We start from the raw sequence: 14,510 nt of genomic DNA, 5'->3' as shown, positions 1-14,510 counted from the left end.
GCTGACCCGGACTTTTTGTCTCAGCAGCCATGCCAAAGCTTTGGACTAGGAAAGTTTATAAATAAAATTTAGATGACAGATTTAAAATAAAATCAATTAGATTATTTAGGAATTACTTTACCTGTCATCTTTGGAAGAGTTCGTGTAGCAGACTGATTTGTTTCCACTATCTTTTCCTCTCTCTTTGGAAAAAGCTGATTAATTTTTGAGAACCTAGTCTCAAGGGTGGTCCATTACTATATGCAGAAATCAAACAATCGTGGCAGATGGCCTCCATAGATGTACACCTGACTAAAAACAAATATAAAAATGAAGAGTACAAGAGGTAGAAGCAGGGATACTGTCTAAGTGTGCAAGAAAAGAGTTTTGAGGGATATGAAGCTCAAAGGGATGTGAAAGGCAATGAAAAAGGCTTCTAAAAGTAGATCAGCAGCAAATGGAAGACTGGGAAAAGTCTGTAACTGTCTCTAAATGTGGCAGGGGCTCTCATGATGAAGACATGGAAAAGGCTGACTTAGTGCCTTCTTCACCTCATTTGTTACAGGACAGATAAGCCTTCAGGAATCCTGAGTCTCTGAGATCAAAGGGAATGTCTGCAGAAAGGAAGACTTACCACTGGTGGAGAAGGATCATGTTTGGGAACACTTAAACAACCTAGGCATATACAAGTATGTATACAAAAGTATTAGTGTCCAATGCAAAGCAACAAAGACAGTGAATGGGCTAGAGGGGTAGACATATGCAGAGTGACTGAGGTCACTTGTTTTGTTCAGTCTAGAGAAGAGGAGGCTGAGTGGGTAGTGGCCTACAACTTCTTCCTAAGGGGGAGTGGAGGAGGAGGCACTGATCTCATCTCTCTAGTGATCAGTGATAGGACCTGAGGGAAGAGCATGAACTTGCATTAGGGGAGGTTCAGGCTGGATATTAGGAAAAGGTTCTGCACCAAGAGGATGGTCAGGCACTGGAACAGGCTCCTGAGGGCAGTGGTCATGGCACCAAGCCTACCAGAGTTCAAGAAGCATTTGGGCAGTGCTCTCAGACGTATGGTTTGATTTTGGGGTGGTCCTGTGTGGAGCCAAGAATTGGACTTGATGATCTTTGTGGGTCTCTTCCAACTCGGGATATGCTATGATTCTATTCATGCAGTGGATGAGGATCCATGGGGGATCCATAGGATGCCCCCAGGAGCACAGAGGGAGCTGGCCCATGTGATTGCAAGGCCACACTCAACTATCTTTTAGCAGTCATGGCTACTGGGAGAGGCTCTTGAGGACTGTGCGAAGGGAAAGGTCACCCCTGTCATCAAGATCAGTAAGAAGGACTACCTGCAGAACTATAGGCAAATGCAATGAATAGCTCTTGAAATCCTTTCCAAATCCAAGGACAAGAAGGTGACTGGAAGTTATAATCATAGATTTATGAAAGAGAACTGGCTTAACAATCTGAAAGCATTTTACGATGAAATGATGAGCTTGGTGGATAAAAGAAAAGTGCTGGAGGTTGTTTACCTCAACCTCAGTAAGGTTTTCATGACTATCTCTCATAACATCCTCACTTACAAACTGATGAAGAACACATTAGATAAGTGCACACTGATAGACTGAAAAGCGTCTGAACTGCTAGCCTCAAAGGATTGTGCTCAGTAGCCCAGAGTCCAGGAAGAGGCAAGGCACTAGTAGTTTAGCCACAGGTGGATACAATAATAGGGTCAATATTTTTTAACCCATTCATGAATGGTCTGGGCAATGGCCCAGAGTGCACCCTAAGTGATCTGAAGATGATCCAAAACAAGGAGTGGTTAATATATCAGCCATTCAGAGGGGCCTCAGTAGGCTGGAGAAATAGGTCTATAGCAATCTCACAAAGTTCAACAACAGGAAATACAAAGGCCTGCACCTGGGTAGGAAAAAACTGTCAGCACCGGTACATGGTAGGAGCTGATGGGCTGGAAGCTGATCTGCAAAGAAGGATCTGGGGGATTAGGGGGACAAGCTGGCCGTAAACCAGCAATGTGCCCTTGGAGTAAAGAAAACCAAGGCTTGCTTGGCTGCATTAGGGTGGGTGTTGCCAGCAGTGGAATGTAACCTCTGCTCAGCCCTTGTGAGACACATTTGGAATCCTGTGAACAGATGTAGACCCCCAAGTACACGAGAGAATGTACATACTAGTGTGACTCCAGCACAGAGCTAGAAAGGTGATGAAGGGAGCTGTACATCTGACCATTAAGGAGCTGGTGAGAGAGCTGGGATTGTTCAGCTTGAAGAGAAGGCCCAGGGAGATCTTATAGATGTATCTAAACGTCTGATGGGAGGACATGAAGAAAATGGAGGTGAACTCTTCTCAGCTGTGTCCAGTGATGAGGAAAGAGGCAACAACCACAAACTGAAATAAGGGAAATTCTGTTTCACATTTTTTACTATGAGGATAGTTGAACACTGGAGTAGATTGCCTATAGAGTCTCCATACTTGGTGATATTCAAAACCTGTCTCTACCTGTCCCTGCGCAACCAGCTCTCACTGATCCTAGTTTGAGCAAAGGCATTGAACTAAACTATCCCCACAGGTGCCTGCCATCAAACATTTTGTGATTCTGTGAAAACTGATAAAATGGTAAAAAGAATAATAATAATAAAAAATCAATAGCTTTAGCTTACTTCACATTACCTTGAGACAAATTAGTGTAATCTGTTTTGTAATTGCATATTGTTTTACAGCAGTAGAAGAAAGCTTATTTTGTCTCTGTACTCTGCCAAGACAGTGTTTTTAGTGCAATAATATTAGCTGTGACTTTTGAAGTCACAGACATTCAGCAAAACTGGCATTTAAAAGAAGAATCTGTACAAGAAGAACATGCCACTATATCTAAACCCTCCTGAACCCTATTTAAGTAGACAGCTTTAATATTTAACACCAATTTCATTCTCTACTTGTTCATTTCTACCATCACTGCAGCTCAGTTTTAAAGTTAACTGAGGTAATAGCACTGTAGAGACAGTAAAGCTGAAGTCTGGAAGATACTTTCAAAAACACAGTCCTACAGAACAAATACCTAAAAGTGTGCTAGGTAATGGAAGCTAGCAAAGTCAAACAAGTAAGGCATGCGCAACAAGCCTACACCTTCTGTTACATTTCCACCATCATGAAAGTAAAATTCATAAATGAATGAGTTACTTTTTGCACTCGCTTTGATCAGGTATTTGTGGCTGAAGCAGACATGGTACAGAACCCAATTTCCACATATCGAGAGGCTCTGTGACATTACTGGTGACAGCAGTTTGCCCTGTCTGTGCTCCTCTGTGTCTTAGACAGTGTGATGGCATGAAATCCTGCTCAGGTGTGGGAATCACACTGTTAATTTCAGTTTTAGCAGTCTTGTTTTGCAATGTATAACTACACCAATGTCCCAACAAAGAAAATGAGTGCTGTCATTTAAAATAATATTTTCTAGTACTAATAGAGAAGAAAGACAGTGTAAGAGTTTGTTGCTGTATTACATCATATAACTCTATGACACTAGACCCAAGGGCTTACCATTTAAATCAAGAGGACAGGGAAATGAGGGAGAAGGAGACAGTGGAGAGAGGAGAACACAGATGCAATGAATATATCTGTTCTGATAACTCATTTAAATGTTGGTGATGAATTTTCAGTCCTTTCAGAGGGCTTGTGACATATGTGATTATGGAATTAACATCAAAACAAAGAAGAAAGTGAAAAGGTGCTAGAATAGTGAGTGAGAAATTGTAATATAGAAAGCAGTGTAATGCTGATATCTGAATCTCTCCTCATAGGTTTGGTTGACTTTCTGAAGCCACAGTGTAGGGCCAAACAAAGTTCAGCATTATACTGATACATATTTAGTGGTGGTTATAGAATGTGTGTCCTCAGAGATCAATTTCTAACATCAGATGCAAAGGCTACAGGCTGAAGTATCAAGTGTTTCAGCAGCATAGTTTGCATTTGCAGTTCTGGTTGTTGGTTTGGAAGACTGATAGCAGCTAATTGTTTCGTGGCAGAATAGCCCCTGAAAACAACCCATGGCTGTTCCTTCCCCATGAACTGTTTGACTTTTGTTCTCTCTGACAAATCAGCAAACCATGTTAAAAAAATCCAAAACTACTAGTATAATCAACTGCTAAGAACTGGTCTGAAATAATTGAAATCACAAACCAGTGCGCCTGGTACGGCCCACTGACTACTACCCGCTACTGGTCTTTCAGACTGGTAGCGATGAAGTAGCAACGAGAAGTCCGAAGGCGATCAAAAGAGACTTTAGGGATTTGGGGCGACTACTTAGAGGATCAGGGGCGCAGGTTGTGTTTGCCTCTGTCCTTCTGATAGGGGGGATCGAAGCTGAAAGGCATGCTGTTCACATAAACTCGTGGCTTCGAGACTGGTGTGACCGGCAGAATTTTGGGTTCTTTGATCACGGGAAGGTCTATGCTACACCGGGCCTGATGGCACCGGATGGGATGCGCCTCTCTCAGAGAGGGGTAAGGATCTTTGGTCAGGAGTTGGCAGGGCTGATAGATAGGGCTTTAAACTAGAGTCAAAGGGGGAAGGGGCTAAAACCAGGCACGCCGGTGAAGACCTAAGGGATGGTACGCTAGAATCAGAGGGGCTGTGTGCCAATGAGGTCCTTCGGTCAGATCCACAAGGTGCTGAGTGTAAAGAGACGCACCTGAAGTGCTTCTACACGAACGCACGCAGTATGAGGAATAAAATGGATGAGCTAGAAGTCCTGGTCCAGTTCCGCAACTACGACATCATCGGCATAAGCGAAACCTGGTGGGATGAGTCCTGTGACTGGGGTGTTGCGATAGATGGTTACAGGCTCTTCAGGAGGGACAGGCAGGGTAGGCGAGGTGGTGGGGTGGCGATGTATGTGAAGCAGGGGCTGGACTGTGTGGAACTTCAGGTCGGCAATGGCAAAGTTGAGAGCCTCTGGGTAAGGATCAAGGGACAAACGAATAAAGGGGATGTCGCTGTGGGAGTCTATTACAGACCACCTGGCCAGGACGATAGCACCGATAAATTATTCTTTACAGAACTCAGAGAGGCCTCGAGATTAACTCCCCTTGTCCTTATGGGGGACTTCAACTTGCCGGACGTTAACTGGGAGTGCCACATGGCTGACATGAGCAAGTCCAGGAGGTTCATGAAGCACCTAGATGATAACTTCTTGGTGCAGGTGCTAACGGAGCCAACTAGGAAAGGTGCCCTCCTAGACCTGTTGCTAGAAAACAGAGAGGGTCTGGTGGGAGATGTGGTGATTGGTGGCCGCCTCGGTCATAGCGACCATGAAGTGGTTGAGTTCAAAATTTACAGTGACAGAAGGAAAAGTGCCACCAAAACCTCATCCCTAGATATGGGGAAAGCGGACTTCAGGCTGCTCAGGGAACTAGTCAGCAAGGTCCCCTGGGAAACTGCTCTTGAAGGCCTCGATGTCCACCAGTGCTGGTCATTCTTTAAGTGATGCCTCCTAGAAGCACAAGATCAGGCAATTCCTAAATATCGCAAGTCAGGCAGGTGGGGCAGGAGGCCGGCGTGGCTGACCAGGAACATTCTAATGGAGATTAGGCGGAAACAGAGAGTGTTTCGCTACTGGAAGGAGGGCCAGGTGTCATGGAAAGAATACAGGGATGCTGTTCGTGTTTGTAGGGAGAAAGTTCATGTGGCCAAAGCACACCTAGAGTTGAAGCTGGCTGTGTCTGTGAGAGAAAATAAAAAGGTTTTTTTTTTAGATATGTGAATGGAAAAAGGAGAACTAAAGAATACATAGGGCCGCTCCTTGATAGGGAAGGTCTCCTCACAGACAATGACATAGGCAAAGCAGAGACGCTTAGCGCCTTCTTTGCCTCTGTCTTCAATGCCAATGATGGGCTTCGGGACCCAGGGTGCCCTGAGCTGGAGGACCGGGACGGTGGGGATGACAAACTCCCAACCGACCCTGAACGTGTGCGGGATTTGCTACTCCACCTGGATCCCTACAAGTCCATGGGTCCGGATGGGATTCATCCCCGGGTGCTGAAAGAGCTGGTGGACATCATCGCGGAACCTCTCTCAATTATTTTTCAACGATCCTGGGAATTTGGAGAGGTCCCGGTAGACTGGAAGCTGGCAAATGTTGTGCCGATTTTCAAGAAGGGTCAGAAAGAAGACCCTAGCAATTACAGGCCTGTCAGTCTCACATCAGTGCCTGGTAAAATCATGGAGAAGATGGTTCTCGAACTTATTGAGGCGCATCTGGGGGACAAAGCAGTCATTGGTCCCAGCCAGCATGGATTTGTGAAGGGTAGGTCCTGCCTGACTAACCTGATTTCCTTTTATGATAAGATCACCCGTATGGTGGACCAAGGGAAACCAGCTGATGTGATTTTTTTGGACTTCAGCAAGGCTTTTGACACGGTTTCCCATAGGATCCTACTGGACAAAATGTCCACCATACAGCTAAATAAAAACATCATACGATGGGTGAGCAATTGGCTAACGGGCAGGGCCCAAAGGGTTATGGTAAATGGGGCTGCGTCAGGCTGGCGGGCGGTCACCAGTGGGGTCCCTCAAGGCTCCATTTTAGGGCCGGTACTTTTCAATATTTTTATAAACGATCTGGATTTAGGAATAGAAGGTATTTTGAGCAAGTTTGCTGATGACACCAAACTTGGAGGAGTTGTGGACTCGAATGAGGGTGGAAAGACCTTGCAGAGGGATCTAGATAGGTTGGAGAGCTGGGCGATCACCAACCGCATGAAGTTCAATAAGAGCAAGTGCCGGGTCCTGCACCTGGGACGGGGAAACCCTGGCTGCACGTACAGACTGGGCGATGAGACGCTGGAGAGCAGCCTAGAAGAGAGGGATCTGGGGGTCATGGTAGACAGAAAGTTGAATATGAGCCAGCAGTGTGCCCTGGCAGCCAGGAGGGCCAACCGTGTCCTGGGGTGCATCAAGCACGGCATCGCTAGTAGGTCAAGGGAGGTGATTGTCCCACTCTACTCTGCGCTGGTGCGGCCTCACCTCGAGTACTGTGTGCAGTTCTGGGCACCACAGTATAAAAAGGACATGAAACTGTTGGAGAGTGTCCAGAGGAGGGCTACGAAGATGGTGAAAGGCCTGGAGGGGAAGACGTACGAAGAACGGCTGAGGTCACTGGGCCTGTTCAGCCTGGAGAAGAGGAGGCTGAGGGGAGACCTCATCACAGTCTACAACTTCCTCGTAAGGGGGTGTCGAGAGGCAGGAGACCTTTTCTCCATTAACACCAGTGACAGGACCCGCGGGAACGGGGTTAAGCTGAGGCAGGGGAAATTTAGGCTTGACATCAGGAGGGGGTTCTTCACAGAGAGGGTGGTTGCACACTGGAACAGGCTCCCCAGGGAAGTGGTCACTGCACCGAGCCTGTCTGAATTTAAGAAGAGATTGGACTGTGCACTTAGGCACATGGTCTGAACTTTTGGGTAGACCTGTGCAGTGTCAAGAGTTGGACTTGATGATCCTTAAGGGTCCCTTCCAACTCAGGATATTCTATGATTCTATGATTCTATGAAATGTTGTCAGATGTTAATCTGCAGATAAGAGCACCATGACAACTTGTTGGAATGAATTAGCCAGCAATACGGGGGACAAGAACTTTTCGTTTCTGACTGGAACTCCTGCATGGAAAGTGGTACTACTGACTGACTTCCTGATTGACTAACATCCCTGACTATTACTGCTTGTTGGTTCACTTCCTGTTGATGGAATGCAATTGACCAGTTTTGCAATGGCCCGTTTGGTTTGCATCACAGGAGCTCTCCATTGCTCTGAACATGAGCAGCAGCTGAAGCGGGTCGTGAACAAAGTTTATTATTGCAACAGCTCTGACACAACCTGGTTCCATCAAGCTACTGCAAGAACAATAGTTCTGAACTCTGATAATGTTGATGGGTCTATTGGAAGCCACAAGGAAACATATGTACAAAAAAGCGGGGATATCTTTGCCAGTGAATCTAGTGTGGGCTGCAGGAAACAGGGACTCCTCAAATGTTCTTTCAGGCCTTGAAGGGTGCAAGACTGTGAAAAAACATACCTGTCAGATAACAGGAAAATAGAATAAACCCTGAAGAGTTCATTGAATTGTTCTCTAACTGTATTCATATGGCTTTCTAATCTCTCTAGCCTCCCATTCACAGAGCACAAGAAAACATAAACATGCATGGAGAGCACCAACAATCATGAAATCAAGTTCTAAAAACAGAATATTTTTGGTTTCAAAAATCACTGCATTTTTCTTTGCTATTTCCTGCATTTGTAGAAATTCATCTCTTCATTTTTTTCCTCTGTGGTCTTGGATGTATAGAGCCTCCTTTTATATAGAAAGGAAAACAGAAATTCTAAAATAATGATCCAGTTCCAGGAACTGAAGCTTTGATACAAATTATGTCAAAACTTAAGGTTCAATAAAGAAAGGTTTAACAAAATTGTGAAGAGACTGCATTTTTTTCTTCTGTTTTCAGGCCTCATAAACTAAGAATGGAAGTTACAAAACAGAACACAACGTATCACCCATGAATCAGTTAAATCTCTTCCACTCAGTTAAGAGTGGTGAGATATATGGCCTGTGATCAACTTGCCATGGTCAACCAAAAGGACATAATATATATGCCATCTCTTCCACACAGAGAAAAAAAAAATCAACAATTTGTAAACATACAAATAAAACCAACTCATTTTTAACCTTCTTTCAATATAACTACAAACAATAGCACACAATATATTTAGATCAAGTAATTTTGTTACTGAAAGTATAAATGACTTACCTTAAGACTTAATGGGTTAAAGTCCAGGAGATGATCACTGCACCTTTGAAAATAAAATTCACCTATTAAAACTTCTACAATTAAGTTATCTAAGAACAAAAAGTCCTATTATCCGAAATCTTTTGGTTAGATACATAGGTTGCAAGGTTCTTCAGTACCAAGCAGCATGCTCCTTTCTGACTTAGAGCTACCTTGAAGAGATGAGTGTAATTTATTCAGTTCCTCAGTTCCTCTTTTGAAGTATCCAAGAAGGAGGTTCACAGTAATGTACACTCCTGCCCACCTCAGCCTCCCAACCTTCATCTCATTTTGTATTACAAAGCCTAGCAAGAAATATTACTAAAGCAACTATTTTATGAAGCAAGAATCAAGAATATTTTGTACTCCCTCTGCAGCACTGGTTACTGCGGCAGCAGTAACAGTTAACAAACACTGTTCAAAAATAAATACCAATCTCGCAGATGACAGAAAATAACATACCTAGCGCCAACCTCTTACTCAGCTTTTTTGGAATCAAGGGGAACATAACGACTGAATTTCTCCTGGTTTGCCAATGCTCATGTCAGCACATTGGACAAAGCACTGTAGCCAGAGCACTGGGAGCAGCTTATTTTGCAAAGGAACACCTTGATGAGTCTTCTCACATTCTAACTTCTGCCATTTGGACATATTTGAATGGCACCACGATTCTCTCATACTCTATCATGTAAGAATCTCTGGAGAAGATTATTTGCTCTTTTATATATAGTGATTTCAGAAAAGTGATAGCTATTTATAACATCTGAGGATCCTACCGCTTGAGTTCAAGACACCTAACCCCTCTTGCTAAACAGACAATTCTGCTGTATTTTTTGAGACACCACAAAGAAGCTTTACTTCCCTGATAGCCTGTCCTTGCCATCCCTGAATTGCATGCACATGCATCTTATACACACATGTACCCCAACTCCCCTTCTCCCCCCCAGCCATCCCCCCTATATATGAGCATTGGCATATATATATATATTTCAAATAATTACTGAAAATATTTGTTTACTTTCCACACCCTTGACAATTTCTTAAATCATGAAGCTTTGTACTTGCTGTGTCCAGTTTTGTGGAAGTATGAAATTACCTTTCATCCCTGAAATATAAGAGATTTGTAGTCCAATTACTATACTGCTATTCTACTACAGAGCTTGCCTTATTATAATACAAATAGTTCAACTATTCAACTCATCTTAATTTCACAGGTTTAACTGCACTATAGCAAAATGCACAGGTTATGGGGATCATCCAAGATATTGCATTTAGGTTCACCTCATTAAAAGACCTTTGTAGGAACTGTCACAGCAATATAAGAATCAAAGTAATCTCATCTTAACAGTTGTTGCTTTATTGGCCACCACAAATAAAAGTGTATTTCCCCATCTTCATCAACCTGACTTCCAATTCCCTTGCGGGGGGCCAAAAGACAATCCAAAACGCATGCATACTGAATCTGGTCAGATAAAGAACATTTGCAAATTTGTACCATGAGTAATTCAAGATTAATCTTCCCTAAAATTCTAGCTCCTACCTTACACCATTCCCAAGCCTCCTGAAATTTTCAGTTTATTAGATTAGGAACTTACAGAGCTGATCTTGAATAGAATGAATTTCCTAAGTAGCTAACACAAAAATAAATCATATTATTTGTGTCTCAGAAAAAGGTTTACTATAGATGAATTCTGATTTTCAGTATAGCAAAATGGCATTCTTCTCCTTAAGTGTATACTTCTGTGTACACATACACATACTGATATTTATTTAAGTTTAAAGACACTGCAACTTCTGACAATTTCAACTGCATTGACATGCAGATAAGGAGAAAATTCGGACAACTACTTTTGCAGAAAACAAAACAAAACAAAACAAAAACCAAAACTTTCCAAATTTCATAATGCTTTATGAAGTTTTTTGTTTTAGCAAAAGAAGCAAACAAAAACAGAACAACAACAAAAAAATGCTGATTTGTATTAATCAGATTAATATTTTATCAGAATCAAATGCAATAATGTGAGGGAAGTGCATCTTCCTTCTGAGTGGAACAAAGAGAATAAAAGGAGTGATTTTGGAAAACATAATGGGAGTTGTTGCTCAATGGTAAAAAAAAAAAAAAAAAAGAAAATTACCCTCCTTAATTACCCTCCTTAAGGCAAGGACAACAATGAAAGGTAGAAAGCACTCACAGAATACAAGTTTTTAGCTGTAGAATAGAATATATGTCTTAAAATATATTGTCATAGAATCTATGTTCTATATGTCATAGAATACATGAATATGTCTTAAACTACCGTCTCATAAACTGAGCAGATTAGTATGCTTAGTCATGCTTCTTCCAGTACTGTGCACATTACAGACTTATTTTGTCTGTTTGTATCGTAGTACTGTTTGTATTCCCAAACAGATCTATATCAACTCTTTTGCCTTTTTTTTTTTTTTCCCCAAAATAACTACTCCTAGTTCAATATAGTATCTACAAAATGTATTTCAAGCCTTCAGAACTAATGTTGTAATGGTAGTTTAGATTCCTCAGCTGATCTAGCACCTAGAGCTAAAAAAATGCCAATTTTATTTGCATCCAATTAAAGTCAATGGATATAATGTTTACCACTGACCTCAGAAGTCCTGGTTGTGTAGCTCCTATTGTTTTATTTTTGACAATAATCAATTTCTCGTTTATACAATCACATTGCAGTCAGTGTTATCAAATATAATAATCACTGATGTGAAATTATCTGGCATCCTTCAGTGATGGCTATACTTGATTCCACTAAGGCACGTGGCTCACTAAAATTAATGTATCATCTGAAATATTTATGATTCCAAAAAAAACCAGACCTTACGTACACTTGGAACAGAACAATCTCACAACAGACTAACATGCTTCATGACCTAGACAATTTATTTTGTCTCAATAATTAATTAATTATCTTTCTGTCACAATTTATTCAAACACAAAAATTAAAATCCTGATTTGTAAAACCAACATATATATATAATATAAATATAAATATATATATATATATATAAACATACATATATAAACACCTATATCAGGTGAGAGGATTAATTTACTCTGAGGAACTCTGTTCTTACTGTATCACTAGATTTTCCTCTGCCTGTTAATAATGAGCAAATACTTCTTTGAAGCAGAATAATGTCAATGATGGAGTTGAGACAGCTTATTCTTAGTGGCAGAATGATGAGCACAAAATCAGTTTTGCTGAATCATAAAGCATCCAAATATGACTATTTAGTTGTTTAAAGCTTTTACAGACCTCATCTGTCTGAACAAAAAACATCAGAGGAAGACTTGGCTCAGGTGTATGGTTTTTGAGTTTCTATCCAAATGATTCAATGGCTTCAAAAAACTGAGATATGGAGAAAAATAAATCCTCTGCCTCCCCTCCCCCCCAAAACAAAACAAAACAAAACCACACACCCAAAACAAATAAATAACAACAAAATAAATTCCAAACAAAACAAAAACAATAGAACAATAATAAAAAAAAAAAAAACAATAAAACACAAGTTATAGTTATACCCATCTAGTGTTCCCATCCTTTACAGAAGACTCTTCATATTTTGTTATTCCCCCCCCCATACACACACAAAAATTTGCCATTTTCCTGACCCTCTGGAAACCTAGAAAATGTGGTTAATTTCAAGAGTATTTACTATTGTAATATTCATACGCCCAGTAGAAACTTGCAAGTGAGCCGTTAAAAACAAGGACTCTGTCTGCAGCATTGACTGGATGGTGAACGTGACATTTCATAGAATCATAGGGTGCTTGGGGTTGTAAAGGACCTGTAATGATCACCTATCATAGAATCACAGAATGGTTTGGGTTGGAAGGTACCTTAGAATCATCTAGTTCCAACACCCCTGCTATGGACAGGGATACCTCCCACTAGATCAGGTTGCCCGGGGCTTCTCTCATCCAGAGTGAAGAATACCTCTAATCTAAACCTCTTTTAGTTTAAAACCATTCCACCCTTGTTCTTTCATTATCTACCTGAGTAAATAGTTGTTCTCCATCTTTATTATGAAGATGTTTCAAGATGTTTGTATAAAGATGTAACTTTATTATCAGCCCTCTTTAATTTCCAGCCCTCTGGAAATGGACTGATACTACTCCAAGTTACAACATAAAACCGTTTTTTCTTTGATGATACAGCTCTTAGCATTTTGGTGCAAACTACCAAGCAGGTCTCCACTGGGATTTTCTGGGAATACTTATTAAACACTTTGGATTGAAATGCCTGGTACAAAAACAAAGTACTATGTACAAAGTCCTATTTTGTATACTAGAAGGATAATATGAATTTCATTTAACATAATCTATAAATCTTGTTTTCTACTTTGAAAACAATGGAGAATCACCCAGTCAGAAAGAGACGGCTCAGTGGTTTATAAAAATAAATTTCCTTAACTGTAAACAATTAGCAATGTAATAATGAAGGCACAGTTCTCACAATAACTAACGGATAATTACTGAGCTTGTTTTGTGACTGATGAAGAAAGATTCTGAAAGGAAATTTAATCACTGATTTCTTATCATATAGTTAGATGCCAAATGAGATCACATAATTACAGCTGAATGAATTTCTGTCCTCAGATTATATATAATCATGTCTAGCATGCTGATTACAAAAGCAAGAAAGAACAGAATCTTGGGAGCTTATTTTGTGGACTAACAATGGAGATTTACTTTTGGCATGCAAGAGAAGGTACAGCTCCAGGAAGAAGAAAAATATTTAATCCCAAACAATTATTCAGCATCCACAGGAAAATTTTGCAGGAAGCTAAAATATGCATTGCCAAAATCATGTTTGTCAGGAATCAACTTCATCACAACCACAGAAGGTATGCATTCATAGCAGGATGTGCTAAAGGAAGGAACATAACCAGCAGATCCTCATCCTGCTCACAGCTCATCCCTTTCCTTATTGTCCTGCTTTAAATAGCATTAGCTCCTTATTTTTCTCTACCCATCACCTTCTTTCTTGATGGCTTAGTCTCATACTTCACTGACTACTACTTTTCACATTTTTAAGATCTTTGAAGTGATACTATCATTATCTGCAGACATCCATTTACTGACATGAGGTTGAGAACAATGCCAGTAACATGTCACTACTGAATAGAACAAGAAAAATTCTGCATTCATTTACTATCTTAAAATATTACATCCTTCTCCAAGAAAATTGACCAGACTAAGTCTCTGGTATGTTACAGATGGATTTGTATTGAGTTAATTAACAGCATTAATATAGAAAAGCCAAGACTTGCATTAGTGTAGGCGACTTTGTGTTTAAATCAAGATAATGAACCTTATATAACATGAAAAAAGCACCAATAATATTAGCAAACAATGAAACAAATGGAGCCCATAAGAATCAGAGTACCCATTATGAAATTCAGTCCTTTATCAAAACATGGTATGTCATTGTGAACAATTATGGGAAAGGAATATATTAGAAGAAAGACTGAAATTTCACGTAATTTCACTTAAAGGGCAACTTTGTCCCCAGCAGAGTCGCAGAAGAATGAAGTATCGAATACCATGAAGTCTCTTTTGTTGTCCAGATTCTGCACAGTGCAAGTGTGAGTGTTTTAGCACTCAGACACCTTCTTTGCATGGATACCAGGGCATTGCAGGAACCTGATAGTAATGGGTTAAGGGAGCAT

General features: G+C 40.9%; 1 protein-coding gene across 6 annotated transcripts in view; it reads right to left on the bottom strand.

Moving 5' to 3' along the window:
• Positions 1 to 14,510, bottom strand: part of LINGO2 (leucine rich repeat and Ig domain containing 2) — a 575,497-nt gene that overhangs the window by 179,365 nt on the left and 381,622 nt on the right. Inside the window, exon 5 of one of the 6 annotated variants that reach the window (XM_084505347.1) lies at positions 8,793 to 8,835. The exons of the other annotated variants lie outside the window; for them this stretch is intronic. The gene's annotated coding sequence lies outside the window, so the exon portion shown is untranslated. The remainder of the gene's footprint in view (positions 1 to 8,792; positions 8,836 to 14,510) is intronic. 6 annotated transcript variants of the gene reach the window in all.

The sequence above is a fragment of the Aythya ferina genome, assembly GCF_964211825.1.
Source record: "Aythya ferina genome assembly, chromosome: Z".
Lineage (NCBI taxonomy): Eukaryota > Metazoa > Chordata > Aves > Anseriformes > Anatidae > Aythya > Aythya ferina.
This window is presented reverse-complemented; position numbering and strand designations above follow the sequence as displayed.